Below are 8,156 nucleotides of genomic sequence, written 5' to 3'. Positions count from 1 at the left end.
ACACACACACACACACACACACACACACACACACACACACACACACATACACACACACAAACTTTTCAACAAACACCAAATTAACAAAACACTTGACAAAGTATTTTCTCTGAAAACAACAAAGAAGTTCCATCTCTACTTTGCTTGAAAATTTTTAATAAGGGGACAATCACTACTTTCTAAGGCATCCAATTCTATCTTTGCATAGCTCTGATTTTTAGGAAACTTGTTATTTATATCAAGTTTAAGTTTACTTCTTTGAAATTTCTGCCTTGGTCTAAAAACTAAATAATCCTATTCCCTTTTCAATGTGACAGCCCTTTAAATGCTTGAAAACAGTTATCATGTGTTTCTTCCAAACTCACCTCCCCTCTCTTCTCAACACTAAATATTCCCAGTTCTTCAACCAATCTTGAAATGACATACACTAAAAACTTTTTACCATTCTGCTTATCTTCTCTGGATGCTCTCCAGCTTATTTAAAAGTGGCACCCAAAACCAAAGACAGAAGCAAAATAAAAGAGAAATCACTTCCTTGTTCACAGACATTATTTATCTCTTATGCAGCCTAAATGGCATTAACTTTTAGGCCTGTCATATCACTTGTTTTACTCATGCAGAACATGCAAAATACTCAGATCTTTTATAAACCATTGGTTAGTCATGCATTAACTATTTTGCACTCACAAAATTTATTTTTGGACACACATAAAAATTTACATTTATTCTTATTGAATTTCAATTTTCTTTTTATTTGCTCCACAATTCTACCCTGTCAGAATATTTTTGAATTTTGCTAGATTCAAATTTGAATTGGCTAGATTAATTTAATTCATTTTGCTAGATTTCCTTCCCAGATTTCTATCTGCAAATTTAATAAGCCTATCATCTATTCTTTTATCCAAATTATTGAATTAAAAAATGTTTTACAGCATAGATACCTATGGCCTCCACTGGAAGGTTATTAACAAATGAAATTGAATTACTTATGATTATTCTTTAGATCCAGCCATTTGATCAATTAAGAATCCATCTAATTGTACTATAATTAATCTCATTTTTCTTCATATTTTCCAGACAAATGAAAATCTAGGAAATTCCAGTTGGAAGTCTTCCAATATATTTTCATTGCAAGTAATTCTAACTTTTCATTCCTGATCATCTCCCCAGTGTGTTAAATGGGAATTTCTTTTGTGTAGGCTTTGGACCAAATGATTGCTAAAGTCCCTAACAACTCTACCCGAAATTCTGTAATTCTGTTACTTTTTAATCATATTGTTTTATAATCATGTTTTATTATAGTTCTCTTATGCTTTATAAGATTATTCATGTAAATGTTTATTGTCCTATGTGAAAGATCTTTTCTATAAAATATTCAGATTGATTCTATAACATCTTTAAATTGATCCCTTTTACAATTAATTGATTTTGTATTGTAATTGCCCAAGTCATGTTTCTTTGTCTCTCAGCTTAGTTCAGAAATTCAGCTGGCTCATAATGAGTTAAGTTTAGAAATCCAGTTCTCCTGCTAATCACTTTTTTTGCCTCAAGGAAATCTGTCATCCTTGAGGGATTCAGGTAGATAGCAGGGAGTCTAGTCCAGTATAGATAGACCACTGAGTTATCTTTCAAAGATGTGTGGTTTGTTGTCCAAAGAATCTGTTGCAGTATCTCTAACCTTGCAGTTGGACTCAAACAATGGAACATTTCTTAGTCACATGGGGGAAGGAGGGAGTTCTTGCTGGCTCCTAATTCCTAATTTCTGAGCAATCATATTGTCCCCAATGCCTCAGCTTTGCAACCAATCATATTGATTTCATCATTCACGATGTCAAGCTCTTTTTACCAATCATAACTTATTCCCCACCTACAAAGTCCTATTCTTTGTTCTCTACTCCCTGAAACTACAAAAGGGAGCCATCTCCCTCATTTCAGGGTCTTTGCTCAGGAAGCTGAAATTCATACTTCACTAATAAATTGATCAAGTTTGGAACTTGGTGCCTTAGTTGTAACATCAGATGTAACATCTGCATCTACTGATATAATTAATAATAAGTGTTATTTTATATATATATATTTAATTCTAATTCTTAATATTGAATCATTCTTGTGTGATTTCAATAAATTCAGCTTGGTCACAGTAATCAGGGTTTTTTGTTTTGTTTTGTTTTGCTGCAGTCTTTTGCTAGGAACACATTTAAAAATGTTAATCACCATTCATTAATGATATTTTGCCCTTTTCCTTTAATCTCTTTTCCTCTTATTTTCCTGTTGGAAAAGAAATATTTCTGAACCCAAACATGTATATGTGTATTCTTTCCTCCTTTGACCAGTTCAGATGAGACTGTGGCTCATGTCACCAACAACCTCCCACCTTCCCCTTCTTGTTGCGTAGACTTCCACTTGTGCGCTCCATTTATGTGAGATCATTTTCCCTATTGTTCCTCTCCTGCCCACCTGGTCTGATAGTGTGTTCCTCTCCCTCACCCTTTCTATTTCTTTTTTTCTTCTTTTGAGATTACCAAAACATAATAGACTCCCCCTGTCTAATTAAACTTCCTCTTTGAACCCTGATGATGATAGGGTTCTGTGAGGCTACACAAAGCATCTCTTCATATAATAATAAAAAACAGTTTAACCTCATTTAGCCCCTTTTGAATGCTTACTCATATTGACCTTTTTTATATTTCTCTTAACTTTAGTATTTGCATAGGCTTGTCTTATAGATTAAATGAGAAAATATTTGTAAAGTGTTTAGCACAATGACTGGCACATAGTAGATATCTGTTCTCTTTCCCCTTTTAAGATTTTGCTTTAACATGACAAATAAAAAGGTCTGTTGCTTTCATAATTGACTGGACTAGCTAAGGCTTTCACAAAATCCTCTTAGTCACACAGTTGCTGATGTTCACTAACTAGCTCTGTAATTCTAGGCAAGTTACTTCACCTAGAAATCACTTTAGGCAGCACCCTAGGGTTTATCTTCTAAGTTACAGAAGGGTTGCAAACAGCTTTGGTGGAAGAGTTTGCTAGACTTTCTAAATAAAAGCTAAATAGTATATGACTGTTATAATTTTAATTTTCTAATTGTTACTTATATTCCTGGTACAAGACCAAAATGGTAATTGTGAGTAATTATTCATGTATGACTACATACTCTGAAAGTATTATGGTAACAAAAATAAACATTTTAAAATAATCAATAGTTTTCTTTCTCTACTTTATCTCTTCAGTTTGTATATCAGGATAATCAATGTCAAGAAAAAGTTTGTAATTACTTTATTTTTCCATTTTTGTAAATGGTTTATGTAGCATGAGAACTAACTGTTCTCTGAAAGCTTGATAGAATTAACTTGTAAATCAGTCTAATTTATCTACATCTGAGATTTCTGTACATGTGAGTGTGTCTGTGTCTGTGTACATGTGATTTCTTTGAGAGTTTCTCAGTTTTTCTTTCTGAGACTGAGTTTTTAGTGGCTGTTATCTACCAACATCCAAGATACTCTCCTTCCTTCTTCAATGGGTCCAGTGCCTGGCTTATAGTCTTTTGCTCCTCCACAGGACCTACTTTCATACTAAGCGACTTCAAAGTGCATATTTTATACTCTCAAACACCATCATTTCCTTGCACTTATTCCTCCATGCCACCTAAACTATACACAGAGTAATTACACCCTTAACCTTACCACCACTGAAAAGTGTTGCACTTCCATGTTCATAAACTATGAAATTCCTTTATCTAATCATAATTTGTTTTCACTATAGCCCCTAACCCTATTCTACACTCTCGCCATGACATATCAATCCCTCCAACCATCGATTTTTTCCCAGTCCATCACCCCTGTGCGGGTTTATTCTCCTCTCTATCTCATTTGGACTCTTTGGTGAACCTGTTTAACTCTCTACTGTCCTCTAACATCCCTTTTGTCCTACCAGTAATCTTGCCCTGCAATGTCTCATCCTTGCAATACATCCACCCCCCCCCAAAAAATCATTGTTTTCACCTGTATTCATGTAACTACTGAACATAGTTGGAGAAAATTCTGATGACTGGGTCCACAACAAATGTATATTACTTAATGTCAATTGAACCCTCATTGCTATAAAGCAATATTTTTACATCTTCCTAAAAAAATTCATTGTCCTGCTCATCACAGCAATTTTTCCAAACTTTTCATCCTTTTCCAAACCTCCCATGGCTCCCATATACATCCTCTCAGCCAAATATTTTGCCTCATATTTTGCTGAAAAACTTGAGGCCATTCACTTTTCTACCCTGCTCCTGATTTCACCTCACTCAGATACCTTTAACCAATATCTCCGTCTTCAATCCTGTCTCATATGAAGACATGGCCCTTCTCATTGCTATGGCAAACCTTTCTCCATGCACGTGATCCTATTCTTTCCTGTCTTCTCCAGTAGATTGTCCACTCTATCATCCACACTCTCTCACTTATCTTTAATCCCTCTCTGTCTACCAGATGCTTCTCTACTACCTACAAACATTTCAGTGTCTCTCCCATTTTCAAAAAGAAAAGAAAAAACCTTCGCTTGATCCATCTCCAGTATCTAATGTCCTTTATCTCTCTTCCCTTTCTTGGCTAGACCCAGAAGGTTGTCTATATGTGCTTCCACTTACTTTGTTCTCATTCTCTATGATCTGGCTTATAAAACAATGAGATCAGCAAATTGGCTCTGTTGACCTTCTGTTCACCTCATTACTGTAGGCCCGTGAAACCTGGACAGTATACCAGCCCCATGCCAGGAAGCTGAATCACTTCCATTTGAATTGTTTTAGGAAGATATGAAGATCATCTGGCAAGAGAAGCTACTGGACACTGAAGTCCTTTCTGAAAGGCTTCAAACTCTATTATAGAGAGTGAAACTCCGATGGGCTGAACTTATTGTTTGATTACAAAACATACCCTTGCCTAGACTATTTTACAAAAAACTTTTGCAAGAAAAGCACTCACATGATGGTCAGAAGAAGTAATACAAGGACACTCTGAAGAACTTTGGAATGGATTGTGTGGCCTGGGAGATGTTGACAAAGGATCACTCGGCATGTCATGCCCACGTGAAAGAAGGCATTGTGCTCTATGAGCAAAGTAGAATAGCAGTAGCTCAAAAGAAATGTGAGATGTATAAATATAGAGAACCCACACCAAATGTTCACATGGACTATTTATGCCTGACCTGCAGTGGAACATTTTGAGCTCATATTGGTCTGATCAGCCAGCTGAACACACTGTAACTTGATGCTAACCTAGTGATGTCATTTTGGTCTTCTTTGAGAATGAAGGACAAAAACCAGATCAACCAGTAATCTGGCTATTGACTTCATTATTCAACTGAAATTTCTCTCTCCAAGTATAATGATCTCTTATCACCAGATCTAATTACTTCATTCACATTTCAATACACTTGCTAATATTCCTCCATGCCATCTGAACTATACACAAAGCAATTACACCTTTGACCTCAGGAGAGTCTTAAAACTTTTAATCAACTCTTTCCCTTGATATTCTCCTCCCTGTAGCTTTTAATGACACTGTTTTCTTCTGGTTCTCCTATTTGTCTGACCATCATTTATTAGTATTCTTTGCCGGACATTTATCCAGGATAAGCCTGCTAAATATGGATATTCTCCAAGGCTGTATTGTGGGCCTTCTCTTTTCCCTCTATGTCACCTGATGATCTCAATAGCTTTTGAAATCACAAAATTCATTTATGATTCCTTTACATAAAATTCTCAGATTCTTTCGCCTCTCAGAACTAAATGAATCTAACCAAAAAAATAATAAAGAAAGAAGTTAAGGAGATAAATAAAATTTTGGAATACTCAGATAAGATAGACCTCTGGAGAAAACTGAATGGGAATAGAAAGTAATATACCTTTTTCTTTTTCTAAGCAGGTCATGGCACCTACACAAAAAATTGATCATAAAAACCTATCAACCAAATGCAGAATAGGAAAAATATAAATACATTCTTTTTGGATCATATTGCATTAAAATTATATTCAATAAATGGCCATGGAAACATAGATTAAAAATTAATTGGAAAGTAAATAATTTAATCCTAAAGAACGAATGGGTCAAAGAACAAATCATAGAAACAGCCAATAATTTCTTCAACAAGGAGACAACATAACTAAATTTATGGGATGTAGCCAAAGCACTACTTAGAGGAAATTTTATATCTCTAAATGCTTACATCAATAAAATAGAAAAAGAGCAGATCAATGAATTGGGTGTGTAACTAAAAATAGCTAAAAAAAATTTTAAATCCTCAATTAAACATTATGTTGGAAATCCTGAAAATCAAAGGAAAGGTTAATAAAATTGAAAGTAAGACCATTGAACTAATACAGAAACTGGTGGTGGTGGTAGTGATTGTTAAGTCATTTATCTTGAGGTAAACTAGCCAAAGCATGTCTGAAACCATATTATAAAGTGGTAACCATCAAAACAATCTGGTATTGGCTAGTCATTATTAGCTTTGTATGTCATGGCATCACCTCCCTGATGTCATGGTCCTCTTTGAGAATGAAGGACAAACTACAACAACCTCCCCCACACACATGCACCCTCACACACATAAATGCAAATTTTGCCTCGGTTCTCTCCTTTAATTTTGTTGAGCACTGTAGCAGCACAGTGCAATATACTGCTCTCCCAGGCACAGTGCATTTCAACTTTTCTATATCTCCACTTCCTCCACATAGGGAAGGGGATGGTAGTGGCATTTCAGTTTCTTATTGTCACAAAATGGTGGGATGAGGGAAGGGAAAGGAAGTGTGATGACAGAGACAACAGATGGCAACAGCAAGGGAACTCTGTGGATCTCCAAAGTGTAAGCCTATGTGTCTAGTGGTACCATCCATCAGGGCACAAAGGCTGATGAGGAAATCAGTGCTAAATTAGCATTAAGATTACGGGTTAGCTTTCTCTGCAGTTAATGTTTTAGCTTGTTACTTCATCAGGATTCTTGATATATTATCTTATTGTCATAGTGAAAAATATTTTATCTTTGGTGCATAATTCTCATGAAGGAGATTTTTGAAAGATCATGAACAAAGGAGAAAATCTAGTAATCCATCTTTTTGGTCATGAAGATTAGAGAAGAGGAACAGGGGAATAAAAGCAAATTGATTCAAGCATAAAGTACCAGTGTTCAGTCCATTCTTTTACCATTGTGAGATAAAAATTAATATTTGCTTTTATTTCCATTGTATTGATTTTCATAATGTAATTAATATTTATGCTGTCTTGATGTTTAGATTCCTCAGTATCTGCTAGAACTCACCCCATTCAACAGTGGTCCTAGTTTGGATTGGCTTAAAGGCATGATCAAAAGGAGTAACTCAAGCTCCTAGCCCCCAGGACATTTGCTTGCTAGACAGTTTAACCTAGAACCCTAGTTTTGTTTACCTCTAAACAGAAACCATTTTAAGCTAAGCCTTTCCCTAAGGGATAGCTCTCCTACTCTTGTTTCTCCTTGCGAAAAATAAGGGTGGTTGGGTCTCCCCTAGGAGATAACTAACCCAGGTGATCTTGATAGGGGTGGTTCTGATTTTCTAGCCAAGATTACTAGAGGCATTTGAGGCTTCTAAAGCAATTAATATTCTGCAATTCTCTATGAGAGTCCTTATCTGCCACACCTGAAGGCCAACCCACTTTCTCCAGTGGCAGCCAACTGTAAGGCTTCCTAACCACCCCAGCCCCCTCCTTTCCTGCTTCTCAATAAAAATGTTTTTTTCTGTACCATCTGGGTAACTGACATGACTAAGGAGTCCAGTCAAGGCCTCTTATTAAGAGCTATATATATCACTATTAATGAATGGTCATTTTGCCCTGGAGAAAACATGCCTCAGTTTCATTCTATTCACCACACTGATGCAGTTTTAGGGATGCAAGGAACAAGGGCAGAATTGTCTGGAAAGAATTCTTGGACTCAAGCAGTCTTTCAGTCAAGTGACAAAAAGTTTATTGTAATGCTATATAGCTGGCAGAGCTCTTTTAAGGAATTTGCAACCTAAGAGAAGTGACGCTAAAGCTTAAATAGAAGAGATTCAGTGAATGGGTGCCAAGTATGCTAATTAGGTGCTAAGGGCCAGCCTGTCTGTTACCAGCCAATGTCCTGTTAGACAAGAT

This window comes from Vombatus ursinus, unplaced genomic scaffold, assembly GCF_900497805.2.
Source record: "Vombatus ursinus unplaced genomic scaffold, bare-nosed wombat genome assembly UNPS02014910.1, whole genome shotgun sequence".
Classification (NCBI taxonomy): domain Eukaryota; kingdom Metazoa; phylum Chordata; class Mammalia; order Diprotodontia; family Vombatidae; genus Vombatus; species Vombatus ursinus.
The sequence above is the reverse complement of the archived record's forward strand: the minus strand, read 5'-3'. Positions refer to the sequence as shown.